Source organism: Rhyacophila brunnea, unplaced genomic scaffold, assembly GCF_057557595.1.
Source record: "Rhyacophila brunnea isolate RB1 unplaced genomic scaffold, BYU_Rbru_1.0 scaffold_3, whole genome shotgun sequence".
NCBI classification, from domain to species: domain Eukaryota; kingdom Metazoa; phylum Arthropoda; class Insecta; order Trichoptera; family Rhyacophilidae; genus Rhyacophila; species Rhyacophila brunnea.
Window position 1 is genome coordinate 39,843,814 of NW_028232965.1, and position 17,642 is coordinate 39,861,455.

General features: G+C 28.0%; 1 protein-coding gene across 1 annotated transcript in view; it reads left to right on the forward strand.

Annotated features, from left to right (window-relative positions):
- The window catches only part of LOC147068358 (monocarboxylate transporter 10-like), a 258,462-nt gene that overhangs the window by 546 nt on the left and 240,274 nt on the right, over positions 1-17,642 (forward strand). The gene's annotated exons all lie outside the window — the stretch shown is intronic.

Consider the following 17,642-nt stretch of genomic DNA (forward strand, 5'->3'; position numbering starts at 1 on the left):
AAATATTTAACGTCATTAAATTTATGCAATATACCTTTTTGTGTAGATATAAACAAAAAGCTGGCTTTAGATGCCATTTTCCAAGATGGCGTCGTTTTACCACCGGTGCCAAAGTGGCTTCTGGTAGATTCGTAATTAGTGGCAGAAAACTTAGTCAGAATCTATGTTCTCCGCTATTCTCAGGCGGAATTAGTTTGTATGGGTTGAAGACCGGACTATTATTTCTCTTTTGTTTATTTTTACGCTATTATGTCCAACCAATAAAGTTTCTGAGCTCATCGTTTTTATTTTATTCAATTATCTTTACTTATAGCCACCAAAAAGTCAATTTATTATAAATTAATTTATTTAGGCTATTGTGGGATTAAATTTTATCAATGATTTTTCACTTAAGTATTACAATCTGCTTTTATGACGGTGATATAATAATTATAGTTTCATAGTTAGCAATTGTGATTAAAATTAAATGTTATATTTAATTTTAAACATATAAAGCACAAACACCATAAATTATAATATAAAGGTTAATTTTATATGCACCTAAATTACCTGAGAGCGGTGGTAGTATTGGCCGAGTATATTCATGTTTCAACAAGGTTTACGTAGGTATATAGTATTTTGACTGATTTTAAAAATCAAAATAGTATCTACTATTGTTCCTAAGCCGACTTTGATTCGCGAATCTTGTATCATACTACGATAGAAAAGTAGGAAAGTTTATTTATTTTATGTACATTTTTTTTTTGTTTTGTGATTTTACCGAGGCTTTGACTGCGACTCGCTGTCATATCGCCTCTTCTCTTCTAGAAGGGGATCCGTCGATCAGGTCCTCACTCCTATTCTGTTAAATAGCTTTATAATTATTTTGCCTAGCTCTTCCGTCTTTCTTTCTTTCTTTTTTAGACGCCAGTGTTTTATGCACCATAATCGCTACTCCTCCGTATCCATCCCCTCTCTTTTTTCGATACATCGTGTAATAATTGAATTTCAGATAGTTTAATTCAGACCTCAGCCAAGTCTCTGAGATTCATGCTATTGTTATTTTTTGTCTTATTGAGTAAAGTTCTGTATCATTCTTTTTTTGCTTATTTTCATACATTTTATGTAAGTACATATTAATGTCAATGCCACATCTATAATTTGAAGGGTAATATGATGACAAGTGATATAATGTGGTCTTTGTAACGGAGCATACAAATAAATTAAAACCTATACGACAAATCGAGGAATTGTCACTTCAAAAATACTGCTAATATAATATCGGTTACTGGTTAATCCAATATTACTTAGTAGCTCTCAAGAAAACTACTAACGTATCTTTTAAATAAAAGTTTTTCGTAGTTATTCATATTACATATCGTTTAATTTATTGGAAGTAACCCTACTCTACTCCATTTAATTTTTTCACGCTTCAGGAAAGTTGAAGATTCTTTTATCAACTTGAATACTGGTCGTATCACACTTAGAGCAAGTAGAAACAAAAACAAATGTTTGCCAGTAAAATACATACGGAGTTTTCCGTATTTAATTCCATCATATATTCTTCTTATACGCTTAAGAAAAAAGCTCCTTTATAAGAAGGACTCTACTCAACTTCTTAAAAGTTGGGCTTATCCGATTCTACTGTGAGCCTATACAAACTTCAATCAAAGACTATTTATGTCGGATATTGATTTAAAAGTTGAGCATAAACCAATTTCAAAGTTTGATAGGGGTCTTTTACTTCTTTTTTACTGCTAAAGTTCTTTTTGTCTGCAAGTTTATACATATTTTTGAATATTTTCTTTTCATACAATTACTAAGTATGCTCATTTTATTTTAACAAAAATACGATTCTTATCAGTTTTGTGCCAATATTATAAATGCAGTAATCCTCATGTAACACACATACATTGTCTGATGTCAAGACCTTGGAACATTTTATTTTTTGTGACTGCTACTCCACTACACATTCAGTGTACTTATCATCTGGAATCCTTTCGATAATAATGTACGTCCTAATATTTTTTTAGATCGACGAAAGCCCTGTCCAGTATTCTGGCAACCATTGCATGTAGGTAGATTCACATATTAGTGTACTGATACTGATGCTGATTACACTATGTTTTATTTAGACTCTAACTTATGAGAAGAATATTAAATTGATTTAGTTTTTACCTCAGATCAAATAAAATTGTAGTTAATCATAGAAAGATAACATCAATAATTTATGTTACGATATTCTATTTAGTTTGAAAGATGATTTCGTAGAATTCTATCGGCCGGGGTTGATTCAGAATTGGATGAAAGTATGTTTATTAACATCATGTAAATCTACCGGAATTAGTGGATCTGTCAATATGATACATTTAGGGCAGCTCTGTAGCCGTTTTCATTTGTCCAGCATGTTCACTATAAAAAATATTTCCGACTCATTGCCATTAGCTTAGTTACCTAAAGCATATTGCGTCCTCTTTTATGCCACATATCAATTACTGGGTTTTCTTTTGATATTTGCAGTGTAGTCTGTAGATCTCTCTTAATTAAAGGATTTTTGTATTTTTTTTTATTATCAGAGATTAAGATATATTATATTATGTTGAAAGAAACGAAAAAATAAGTTTTCCAATTATAAAAATGATTTAGATAACATTAGATAATACTAATCAATTGGAATTCACACATACGTAAAGGACAAAAGATGTAAGTCAGATCAATGCAATAGTAATTTGCTTACAGAAAGATTTCATATAATAAAGTTTCCAAAATAAGTTAGTAAAAAGAATCTCACAAATAGTAGTAATTTATTAGAATTATCTACCTTTTCCTTTCGTACACACATATTAATAATTCTAAGATAGGAATAAATTGATAATATCGACTGAGGGTATTTGATTAAATTCAATGTTTATTTTACCTATTAATTCCTATGGCATATTTTTAGTAAGTACATAACTTTCATGAATTAAATAGAAAAAAAACATATGTATATATTTTTAGATATCTGTAATATCTATTTTTGTCGGGTAAAATTACAGTATGTCCAAGCATTGCTATTATTGGTAACTGCCGTATACAAATCACGAAATCACCGTTAAATAATAATAAAAAAGCTGATAAACGTAGTTAACGGCCCACGTGTACCACGTAGGTCAAAATGGAGATTTAATGGTATTTTCAGTATCTTTAGAATTGTCTTCAAATGTGTTAATCGTGCCCATTTTTTGATTAATAAAATCCCTTAATTCTTGTCAAATTTGGGATCACAGAGATTATAAATATAATTTTTTATCGTAAATATTTCCATTTATTCCACAATTATTAACATCAATTTTATGAATGGTTTTATAAATGCGTTTAAAAATTAATAAATCTAAAAAATCTTAACACCACTGCACATGGATGAACTGAAATATGTCTATATTCTAAAACATTAGATCGAGAGGTTTAAAAGAATACGATTTTATGTAAATAAAAATATTTTTGCAGTCATCAAATGTTTAAAATAAATACAAAGGATAATAAGGCTTCAAAATTATATATATAGATTATCTACAACGTTTAAGGAATGTCCAGGCTTACGCTCTGAAAATACCATACAATCTCCATTTTGACCTACGTGGGGCATGTTGATATTTTCCTATAAACTATAAGTAGGTAGTTAAAAACAATGTGAAGAAAAACAATATAAATACGATATTGATTTTTGCGTAAAAATGATCAAAAGTATAAATAATGCATTATTTTGGCACGTTGAGCTTGCAGCAACAGTTTATGGAAATGCGTGGCGCATAAATCACAAGCACCCTTTTGCAAACCGTCCAATTTAGAGGCCCTTTAGAGAAATAAACTTTCATTCTCAATATCTCGCGATATAACCAAATATTTCCAGGCAACGTTTTTACGGCCACTCTATAAATTGTGGCTCTGGGAAACACTATCGAGACGAAAGATTGATCGCGGAGTTTATACGCCTATAACTTTTGTTATGGCGCCTGGCGTCGGGTTATAATAAGTAGACATCTATATTCTCAACCTTCATGATTTACACATTTTTTCTTCGTACTAATATAAAAAATATTAATTATTATAAGGAAAAAGTGAGATATTTTATTATCATTTTATGGACTATAAATAATTTTGTTACCGTCATAAAATTTCAATCATTTGATTTCACATTTATAAAACGTTTTTAGCCGTAAAATATTTTTTAAAATTATTAACACAATCTGCAGTTATTATAAGTAAAATACAATATAATATTATTACTAAAAATACTATGTTTCGTCAAATTATTTTTTTGTTAAAATGCTTTGATATTACCTATGTCAAATCTAAAAAAATATATGGGACTCTCACTTGGTTTAACTGGAATATTAATACTTGATTGAATTTTAATCGTTTTTTGTGATCTAGGTTTCGCTTTTCAGCATCTTTAGGTACTATGTGCACTCACCAAATGATAAATGCATACTGGCAGCGAATACAATTAATTCTAACTTATATAATAAATTAAAACAATAAAATAGGTAAAAACTTAACAACAAAAACGACTCAAATGGAATAGTACAAAACCATTAAAATTTACTTCTGGAACCATTTTTCTAATAAGTATAGTTTTGATATTTTTCACTATAGTAAGTTTTCATTATCAATTAAAATAATCTAACATTCTAAAATCTTAACTGTTGAATATCTGTATTGAATAAAAATAAATAATTAACGATTTTAATTAATTTTTCATTACATATCAGTTTATCAATTCAATAATTTTATTAATATGTTGACATTTTGCAAAATATAAATATACATCAAACAACTTTATTAATGTATCAATAGTACCGATAATAGTAATTTGTACCACCTTTTCGTCTTTTAAACCAGGGTTTCCTTAACTTTTCCTGCGATGAGACACTCCGCAAATCCTGAAATTTAATAGATCACCTTGTTTATTTTGCAGGCTAGGTAAATAATACATAATCTAAAAATTAAAAAAAAACAACAATAATTATTTTAAAAACATAACTGAATGTATAATGAAAATATAAATGAATGAAGTTCTTAATGAGTTTGATGATTTTGGGTCCTTGAATTGCAAAATATATTCTTGATATCAGGCACCATATGAAAAAGTTGAATTCTTATGTCTGGTGTGGCATCGAGCCTGTATCTGGACGTTGACTTAATAAGAAAATCGTGTTTCGCCTGTAATGTGAAGCTAAATATGGAATTTGTAGCATATAAAATTACTCCAGGTTTTCGCAAAACACCTATCTACGTTCCACGGAACGCAGACGATAGATTTTTATGCTGAAACACCATTATCAAGCATACGTTTAACAACCACGCGACAATGATAATCATGATAATGTTGTTACAACCGAAGTAGTTATCGATTAAGAAACTATTTTATAATACTCGTACCTAATTATTCAATTTAATTATGAAATTTAAGTCATCAGAGTGAGTAAATGCTCATCGATTAGAAAAAGTTGATTATCACCTATATTCAAAATGTAAAAAAAGCACAGATAAATATATTTTTTTTCCATTTATTTTAATTGCGTTTAAAAAAAATAGTATACACGTGAAATACCAGCTTTTTAATCAAGAAAACATTTACCAAATCGTAGAGGGCAGTTACCCTCTTAAAATAAATAACATTAATGTCTATATGCCATGGTTAGGAGATAAATGGCTATAAAATATATTATTAAACCTTTTATGAATTAAAACATGTGAGTTAGACTTATTCATTAATTTTATAAGGAGAAATATATATGTGAGGGGTATTTATTTAAATAAATACATTATTAATATTGTTTATTATTTATTTTAAAACAATTTCATATATTATTTGATATTTTAAATTTACACTTTTGTAGCCATCGTGACGGTTAAATATATGTAATATATACTAGTATTTGTATACATTTAAACTTAGTAAGCATTTGAAAGGTAGTAATTATTATTTTATAATAATGATATGTGCATATCGAATAAGATAATTATTAGATAACATGTAAGACATTAGCAATTAGGTTTTGTCTCTTTCATCAAACTATCTAACAGGAAAACTGCATGGTAATATTCTACGATCTGTAATTTAATAGTATCACGTAACTTGTTGACCGCTTTATGTAATTGGTATGGGAGCAATTAGTATACGAATAATGTTATAAATGGATTTCCAATGCAAATGAATGCAATCTCAAAGGCACTTTGGAACCTTTATTTAAATTCAGTGTCTCTAGAATTTAGATTACTAGGCTTCAAACTACTACTAATTAAGATTCGTATCAAGTAGTCGTGTTTCATTTAGGTGTATGTGAATATATTAAAGTAACTCTTTCTCTATTTACATATTTATTCATCAAAAAATACATGAGTTGATCCTGGTTTCTGCCCAACAAGTCTTTCTATTATGTTCTTTATTACCACTTTCCAGTTTTGCATACAAGTATATGGCAATCATTGGTAACTCTATCTACCAAAATTTTGGACAGTATTTTTTTATGTACCATGTTACATCACGTATTTATGTATACCAAAACAACCGGAATATAAGGAAAATGCATAAGAAAATAAATTATAAATAAAATAATATTGTACATATTATTTATATAAAAATTTGAATGATTCAAAAGTAGGTTGATAACAATGAGCGTCATTATCACGTTCATCAATGAAACATTACTATCTAAAATGCCATGAACAACCCATCATTTGTTGATCTTAATCACGGGGAACTGTGAACGACCCAGCGACTCATGGGTTCTTATCACAATATAAAAGCGGCTGTTCTACCAACGTGGCCGAGCAATATAGTAAATTCATAAAAAGTACTATCCAATCATAATTTAAGGTTAAATCTTGGCAATATCTGTATTAATTGATAGAATAGGCTGATAAAATGAATTATTTTTTTAGATTTTGTAATGGTTTTGATTTTTAATAGATTCAATGGATTCAGATAATTTAATTATTAGCCCTAGCATGTTTTTTTCCAGCTTCATTTTCATATAGAGAAGGCTTTATTCGACGTATTTGAATAAAATGAGCACTTCAACACTTTACGTTCGATATTTTTTGTAAATTTGAAAATAAAGTATGTTTATTGCATCTTTACTCGCTTAAAAATATAACTCCCGAGGCTTGCAACATATTGTATCGTAGGATCCATAAAAACTGACAACATTTTTTTTATAGACGTTAATATAATTTCACAGCAAAAAGTATCAGCAATATTTCCTTATTTTTATTGAAATATCGTGTAGTAAAGTGAGAAGTTCACACACGAAAATAATTTATGTCGTACCGTAAAAAAGAGGCAATAAAATGTTGAAATTTACAGGGTAAACGTAAGCCAATTCTGATAGCCTGTTACCTATAGCACCGCGAGCTTTTGCTACTTGACTTTATCGGTGTTCTCTAGTCGACATTTCTACCCCCAAAGCTATGGACCTTAAAATTCATGGGGGTTCAATGTGATTGAAGATATATCGACGAATCCTTTATCCCTTGACATATCCTTGCTCAAATGGGTAAAAAATAATTTTCCACAGTATAATAATAACAAGTATATATCTAATATAAAGTGGCGGTTTTATTATACAACAAATGAGATAACTAACCCCCCCCCCCTCCTTTGTCTTACATGATTCTAATATTTTTGCGCGATATAAAGTCACGAGAAATTGAACTTGTTGTCTGTATATGTTGTTTAATATTGTATTTCATCAAGTCCAAGGACCCAATAGGTTGGACGAATCGCTTACAACTATTCCTTGAGAAAATTTTGTTATATATATACATACTTTAACATGTATGTTTGTTATCAAATACGATTGTCAGCATTTCCTCAATCATAACTAGATCTGTAGGGTCTATTATGATTTGTTGATTGCGACAATGTCTTTTGTAATATAGGGACTGTATTTGTATATGGACAAGGATAATCCACAAATCCTCACTATCGTCGCAAAACTATCTTGTAATTATTTTTATTATACGCTATTTTTATGGAGAGCGTGATAATTTAATATAAGTATTGGTTTTTAAATATGATTAAAATTTGGAGATAAAAAAATATTTAACTATTATTATAAACATGATATTTATATTTTTAATCATTGTTATTGTTTGATAGAAAGATGATAATATATGATGATTGAAAGAAACTAACAGCAAAATATAATAATTATGAAAATTGTTAAATATTTTTATTTTTGGTTACTTTCCAGTAACTTAAAATCCCAATAACGATTTCGTATTACGAAATTATTAAATGAATGTAAACTTAAAAATTTCGTAAAATTCAAACTAAAATTAAATTATTTTACATAAAAAGGCTATTGAAAATTATAAATAAAAGACGTTCACAATATGAAATAAATAACAAAAAGTAATCGTATTAAGTACCTAATAATATTTATTCAAATAAGAAAAAAACAAAAATACAAACAAATTCATAAAAGAGTACCTATAAGGAAATACACTGAGTGAGACCATATTTTAAGAAATTATAAAACATCTTTAACTCACTCTCACATGTGGAATTTATGACCCTCTCAATTATTGGCTCACATAATATTTTACTCGGGTCTTCTGGGAGCGAATATGCAAAAAAACGAGAGGAGATTTAAAAAAAAAATGTATGTTTAAAAGAAAAGTTATTCTTAAATAATAGAGTGAAAAATAAAAGTTTTAGGGCAAGCATTAAAAATGTTAAACGTGAATCGCCAGAAAATAAATGTTTATTACTGATAATAAAAAATATTCAATCATAGCTCCACAATGTTTACAAAGAAAACATATTTAGGCTTTTCAAATAATCCCTTCACCTTTCACAAAAAAATATATATACAACATTATATTACTGCCGAGACTCCCAGAGGAAACGAGGGTAAAAAACGCTCAACGAAAAAAAATATACATGAGATGAGAGATGACTTGTTTAGTAGGGTGGGTCGAAAATTCGTTTTCTATTTCATTGTATTTGACCGCCAGCTTTTATCCATAGCCTAATATATTTTTTATCTTTAACTTTTCTTTTAGACTTTTTATACCTATATATTATGATTTAAGTGTAATTCTATACAGTTTGCTTAATCAAAATTTTACGATTTTACGTTATTTATTTTAAGGATATATTTGTTAAAATAAAATCAATGGAAATGCTTAAACTATAATATGTAAATCAAACTGTATTTTTGACTATGTTGATTATTAATTATTCGCTTAACTTTGACTAATTTTCTAAGTTATATGAAACTAGCATATACGTTATGTAGGTAAAAAATAATAAATTATTTTTGTTTTGAAAAACAACTACTCTATATAAAAAGTTAATTTATTATATTTATTGAGTACGAGAACGTATCGAACATGTCAATTGACGAACTTGCAAGATATCATGTTGAGCGTCCCGAAAGTACATTAGCAAATTATTCCGTGACGATGTTACAACTATTTTTCTGGTAGAGTAAGTAGTTTGTGAAAAATATTTGATGAAACAAATAAAAATATTATTTCAAAATCCTCTCAGGTGACGTTGGAAATTGTCGGTTAAAAATTTACTAACAGTTTTAAACATAACTACAATATCAGTATTTGACGTCTTGACGATTTATGATTAACTATAATGTCGGCCTATAACCTCGTGGATCCCAAGTTTGAATCCTAATTTGTGTATGAGTCAGAGTACGGTTGATTGAGCAATTAGCTGAAATCCATTTCTCGTAAAAACAAAATCTCCGTGGAGGCTCATATGATCTTATTAGGATCGGATATGGCCGAAAAAAAATACTAAATACAATATCTACAATATGAACTAAATATGAAATGAGTTTTTTTTAATTCCGTTTTAAAAATTTACTCTTTCTATATTATTTTTATGCAGCACTCAAATAGAGATTATATCGATGTAATAGTACCTATTCATTTGTTTAGATTTAATATTCAAAACTCCACAATTGAATACCACCTAATTGGCAGGCTCAACCACAAAGAGCATAATGCGGTGAAAGCTATTTCAAAACGGATTCAATAGGAGGATGCACTCGCCATAACGTTTCTGTCAAATAAAATTATTATTATTAAATCATATGCATTGGATAGAGTTTTATTTTTTGAAAAGAGAATCACGCTTAAATGTGAATGGATTTTTAAAACTCATGATATTATTATTACAGTCGATGAAAAATGACTTTTAATCCCGGACGTATTAAAATTTTATTTATTTTTATAAATTTATTAAATAAACAATATGTATCATTGCCATTGTTAACATTCATAGCAGCATGGTGGAGCATGGATTAACAAATTTATAAAACTCAGCAGTGAAGAACTGCAGACACCAATAAGTGAGTGTGGAAGGAGCTAGAAGAGGCTGTTATCAAGCAGTGCGTTGACCTTGTCTGATAATGATGATTATATAATATGCGAGTATATTATATAATATATAATATATATATATAGAAAGAAAATTGATAAATCTGTTTTAACCAAAACTATTTCATAGATAGTTTAGCAAGTATTAAATTTCTGAGATAAAATAATATTCAAGTATGATATTGAATATGTAAATAATTTTGGGCCATAAATTAAAAAAAAAATAGTCATGCTTATGTTAAACAAAAACTGTGCTTGTAACAGAGATTGAGTAGGTTGGGTATATTTTTTCTGAGAAAACGCTTTTATTTGCGTCTAGTATGAAAAAATATGCCATTTTTCTATATTACCTTTCATAAAAATGCTAATATTTTACTAGCGTTCAAAGGTCCTTTGCCATTTAACATAAATTCATATAAAATGAAGTGTTATCAGCTATGCATAATACTATATACCAACTATTGTTGATCTGGGGTCTTTATAAAATTCGTTAGTCAGTAAAATGCAGTCTTTCGTTTCGTTTGTTTTTCCACGCTACCATGGGTAGGTATTATATATCTCGTTGTTTGGAAAGTACTATGTGACTTGTAGATCCCAATGGGATAATCTGATATTTACGATCTGGCTTTATTTGTCGTTCTTCTTTCTTATGGGTGTTTTAGCAATCAGCAAATAGAACCGAGAGGCTTAATATTTTTCTATGGATGGCAATAAACAGTGCGATGTATTGTTTAGTTTATACAATATGAAATGTGACTTTAACCGTCAACCAGCAGTGTATTAAAAAACTGGTAGGTATTAAAATAAAGCGTATTCACAATTTAATTTTGTGTACGAAATGAGATAACTTTAAAATGACTACTTTTCAGAAGAAACGTATTTTTTTTATACTTTCTATTTTTTCGAAGGTGATTTGACTCATACCAATTCTCTTTTATGGAATTACGGATTATTATTACTTTAGCGTCTTTACTCGATTTTTAAATTGTATATATTCGTCACTCTCTTTATTTTGCAGCAAACTAATATATAGCCATGTAAACTGGTTTTTCAAAAGTTTGAAGACAGATTCTGTAGTCTTAAGCCGTTATCAATATTGAATTATTAAATTAGTGATATTCTAATATTCAATTTACACCAAGTTAAAATTAGCAGTAATAAAATAAAATAAAATTAGCAGCAATAATAAGTGTATAATAAATTCATGCAAACATTGTTAAATATATTAATTTATCATAGTTGGAAAATTGAGAAAAGAGTTTTAGGTAGGTATATCATGTATAGAAAAAAATACTAAAGTGAAAAATTGTTGAATTTTCTTATAATAATATCATCAAATAAGTAATATTCTTTTTCTTTTGTAATCATATTTAAAACTGAAGTGTTATCATCTGCGTTTTTCCAACTCATTCATAGTTTTCTTTTCATTTCTAATTTGTGTAAATGAAAGTAAATAAACTTTAAATATTATTACAGCGCTCGAAATTGAAAATTTTACGAACCGGAGCGGTCGATAATTTTCAGAAAATATTAACATAATATAATATAATATTTCTAATTATGAGATTATTTTTGTTATATGGCTTTTTAGCTCAGACGGTCAAATAGAATAATAGTCGTTAATTTTGTTGCGTGAAAATGTTATCATCGCAACAGTTTACGGCAGTCCAATAAATCTCGTATTTAACTTAAGTTCTAAGTTAAAATAAGTGAATTTAATTATTTTTTAATAATTCACCTACCAAAATGCATTTATGAATTTTGCATTGCAAATGGGATAGAGTGACCATTTCTGAGATTTCACGAACCGGAGCTGCACTCCGATCCAATTCGAGCGTTGATATAAATAGTAAGTATTATTTTGTGTTCGAAGATGATTGCAGACTCAAAGTGACTAACGCTTTCTTTGTTACAAAACGTTATGAATTTTATGAATAAGCCAAATTGAACAGTTACGTCATTATTATTTTCTAAAAAAACTAAAAGCACTTCATTCGAATAACAAACGCTTTAATTAATTCAAACTCACAAACATACTTCTCTCACTCTGGCAATTCGAACAAAGCCGGTTGATTCCATTCATGGCGGCTTAAATGGAAAAGAGAAAATAATAACCGAATGCTCATTATCTCTTTTATTTTGCTGCCATTGCACGAACCGCGCGAAGTCGCTGTCAGTATTCCTGAAACAAACTTCACATCAGACTTTAAAAGCTTTCCGTTAAGCTACTTTTTGATATTGTTTAGCTAGTTTAATTAGACTTGCATGTTTTGCAGCTTTATTAAAAGGTTTTACTTCAGTGAAGTTTATATCTCACTGTTTGTCAAATAGGATTTCGCGGAATCCTGAGGTTACACGAGGTAAAAGTAATGGTTCTGAGAAAAAAATACAGATTAAAAACATAATAATATTTGTAGGTATCCAAAAAAGTTCAGACCATATTATTTGGGTCAGGTAGGTTTTACTAGAAGGTCTTAATATTAGTTTCCCTTTATGATTGTTATCCAGAATCTTCACATTAAAATAATTATCGACTAGGTACTACACCTGGCTATCTAAATACTAGGAAACGATGTGTCAACCAATAATGTGATGGATTACATTCCGTATTTGAATCTCTATTCCACATAAAATTAATATAGTAGGTAGTGACAGCATGGTTACACGCGCTGTGCATACCATTGTATAATTCAGCTCAATTTTTTTTTATATAAAATGTGCAGTTTAATTATACATTTCATAAAAAAATCGGTGTGTGTACTTATGTACGCGCATTAGAAGTTATACTTCTTTGGCGTAACAAAATAAAAAATCGTAAGTAGAAAATACAATAAAAAATATCAATAAAATTTTGATGAAAAAGCATAATCAAATTAGAATGATATGTATACACAGTTATTGTTGTTGTATTGTTAAATAAATTTATTGAAGCGCCGCTGGTTTATTTCTAATATAACATTCATCCGATAGTTGAAATATATAAGTAGTTAATTACACACCAAAATGGTAATCTTAGTTTTAATCATTCTATATATTGTTATGTAATATTATTTCTAATCTATTTCCCATGATGGTATCTCTGAAAATTGTAAACATCATATTTCGTTTACTACGTTTAGTAAGAAAATTTTAATTGCGGACTAGAGACTCCAGTGTTACCATATCGGGAAAAATCAGGGGGTTTAAAATCAATTATTCGCTATTATAATGTTTTTATGGTTATTGAATTTATTTTGTATAGTTTTTATATTTTTGTTATCGTTTAACAATTGCAAAATAATTAACCTAACAATGGAAAAGAGAAATTTTAAATATGGTACTATTTTCAATAGAAAAACGGAACGAAGCTATTTATGACGAGGTGAACGTGGCGACGTTATTTCCACTTCCGTAACGGTTTCTCAATTTCACTACGTCCCAAAAGAAGTATAACTTCAAAAATAACGATCTACCCAAACAAAAAAGAATACTAATAATTTTATTGTGATTATTGAAACTTTATCACTGTTTTTTACCTGATAGACACATATTAAATTGCTGCATTTTATTTTTGGGTTATAAAAGAGACAACACATATTTTTTACTTTAAAATTAAAAAATTGACCTTGTCACAAAAAATGTGCTACTCTATGAAATATGTTAAATAAGGGTTCGTAACTAAATATAAGTATAGTGTACTGTATATATTATGTTGGTTATTAATACACCCATCACAAAAACAAAATGTTTTCAAAACTTCCATAAATATTTCACTGTACTTTATGAAGTAAGTACCAACGAATAAGGAACCAGTATACTACTGTTCAAATTTCATTACAGACTTTATGCGATGTCCGTTAAGCTACATTCTGATATTGTTGAATTCGTTTAATATTATACTTGCATGTTGCTGCTCTATTAAAAGTTGTTACATCAGTAAACTTCATATTAAAATGTTTACACTCGCAAAACCTTATTACACCCAACTCATGCATACACGAACTCCTCTACTCTCATAATATTATATTTCACTACACGTAATTAATTGCACATTAATAAAGACCTTTTATATATTGTTACATTGAATAATTGAATTTATTTTCGAAAATTGTTAATTTTAAGAAAAATTGAATGACGATTATTATTGATATATTTTACTGTGAGTATTATTTTAATCCGTTGTCATATTATCAATTGTTATAGAAAAAAATATTAAATCGAAAACAAAATTACCTTACATTCAAATAGGTACTTTAAGAAATAACTGAATTTTAAGCAATCCAATGACGGTGTTTGGAATTGTAATGTACTAAGTAAATAAGTATTAACAGTTTTTGTAAAATACTTTAATTGGAAAACTTAACCAATTAAATATAAGTTGAATAGTAATCGACTCGCAATTGAGTGAGCGGAGGCAATGTTTAACTACTCTATATTCAATTTACTGAAACATAAATACGTTCTCCTGCGATTCAATATTTAATAAATCGTAGTTGAAAGTATATTTATAGTAGGATATATTAACTGTATAAGTAAGTAAGTATATTATCTAATTTTTTTACATTTAATATATTCTGATCCAATGACATTCAAAAATTTGTGCTATAAATTGAGTGGGTGATATAAAGTCACAGTACAATAATACTTTTCACTTTATGGTTTGAATTAATTTAAATATGAATTAAAATTACTGTCATTCTGCTTTGATAACCATATAATTTTAGAATTTAAATGATAATAATTTGACATATAATTTTTTTTGTGTTATTTTAGCACGTTAGTTAAATAGTATTCATCCATTAATCACAAAATTCGTATTACAATTGTCAATAATTACAACTAATATTTAACATGGTATGAAATAATTGAAGAGCTGAAGAACACTGATATCCAAGTGCATAGGTAATCAAGTTGAGTAAATCGGATCCCTAATTTAATATACGATTATTATAATTAAATTTCCATAACTGTTTTCCACATTCTGTAGAAGAGGTCTGGTTTTCAAATGATTTGTTATTTCTATTACAAGCAAATATATGGATACTGTTATGTATATTATTGTAGTTTTTAGTATTTGAAGAGGTGGTACACGCTAAACCAAAACATTCAAGATAGATACTTTATTTTATTATTCTTATTATTCTTACTAATTCTGCATATAAGGTTGTTAGTTTCAAAGACGGTAAACTCTATATTCTGCCATTATGAGTTAATCGCAAAAAAAATCAAGCACATTTAATACAACAAATAGAAGTTTTTTATGTGCAAACATTTTAGTAAATATTAACAAAAAGACAAATATTAAAACAAAATGTCCTTAATACCTATCATTAATAATTACAAGATAAAAACAATTTTTTATATACAACGTTTTTAAATTTTCTTTTGAATTATGATGCTCAATATGCTCAATCTTGTACTTGATTTATGAAGTAAATAAAAAACAAACAAACAAATATAGAATACTGAAATGTCATTTTGACATTTCATTTTGATTTCCATAGTAATGTACGTATAAATTAATAATGTAGTTGCTAGTACCACCCCCTTAGCAACCAATAATATTCTTTTACTTTTTACGAATTTTTCTGAAATAACTTTCTATACAAAACAGAATTAACTGAAAATGAATTCAATTCTGCTTAAAGATGGCTGAAAGTATTAAAAGAATGCATTGGCATCGTGTTCTGATATATTCTAAAAGTTTAAAATCTCTAGCTAGTCGGGAAGTTAGTCAAAAATCGATTGCAAGATTTGTACTGGACAAACAACCACCGGACAAACAAGAATACGACCTAATAAAAACGTTGTAAAATTAATAAAAAATATGTTTTAAGTTAGTCGTAAAATAAAAAGTGGTAGGGCTGATGAGTATAAGTGATTTTGCAGTCAACTTCCGGTTTCATTCTATTTCTACAAGTAACATAGTGAGCTAGATTTAATATATTTTTATGAATAAAAAAGTTAAAGTAAGTAGAATCAAAATCCAGACAAATATATAAAAAAATAAAAATGGATGATACCGACTTCGAAACTAATAACTACATAATATGATATAGATATTTTTGGACGAATTATATTGCTTGTATCAATTTAATACTCCACCATTCAATTATTTGATTCCTGGATTTATGAAATACAAAGATAATTGATTACAATATGTACTTTACCTATTATAGATGACTAACATTATTTATTTGAATATTTTAAAGAATAGAATCATATAGCATAAATAATTACAAGATTTTTATGTACTTACCACGTTTTTAAATTTTCCGTTGAATCATATAAACTTGACAATTCTATGTATTAATAAATACTTTTTTTTGTAGTTGATAGAAATACTGAATAAAATATATAGAATACTGAAATGTCATTTTGACATTTCATATTAATTTCCATAGTAACGCACGTATATATTAATAATTTAGTTGCTAGGACTGGATACACAAGAAAAATTGTGTATTGGATAAACAAGAATACAAGCTAATAAAAACGTGGGTCTCTACATTTAGAATAATGCAATTTTATTAAGATTAAAATATTATATAATATTATTCAAGAAATATAAAAATGGTGATAAATTTTACCTGAAAAATCCAGCCTTGATAAAATATTAATATGATGTAATTATGTTTTATTACAATTTTAAACAGTTTTATTTCAATATTTCCATAGACTTTATAATAATTTGCCCATAAAAGCAATGTGTTGGTAGAACATATTACCTACATTGTACAATATTATGCCATTTGATGGTTGCGCGTAAACTTTTAATTAAAACTATGCTAACCATAAAATTGTTTTCTCATAAACTTGATGATGGATATTACGAAGCTTGTGTGGGTACGTATTGTTTATGGTAGACAATGAGTAGTTAACCAATACAAATTGTTTCTAATACATGAAATAATTATAACAGCGGGTCTATTCTTAACGGTTATCAATTTATCACGTTTCCGTTATTTTTATTGGTCCAAATTAACACGAAAGACATTCCATACACAAAGCAGTTATCGGCGGCTGTCTACAATTCGTAATATGGCAAAAATTTAGGTTGGTAGATATGTCGGTCAAATTTGGGTATGTTGGTGCCGTCAGTTACGACCGAACCCAAGCGGATAAAGCCGAACATAAGAATTTTGTATTGATACGTCAAACATATCAACATAACCTACAGTTTTATTAGTCATGTCATTGCGTTTGCGGCACGAATGTAAATTTAAGTATAACAAATATTATGTTACTACTAGCTGCTACTAGCCACTCGATATTTGAAAGCTCGCGGGGAA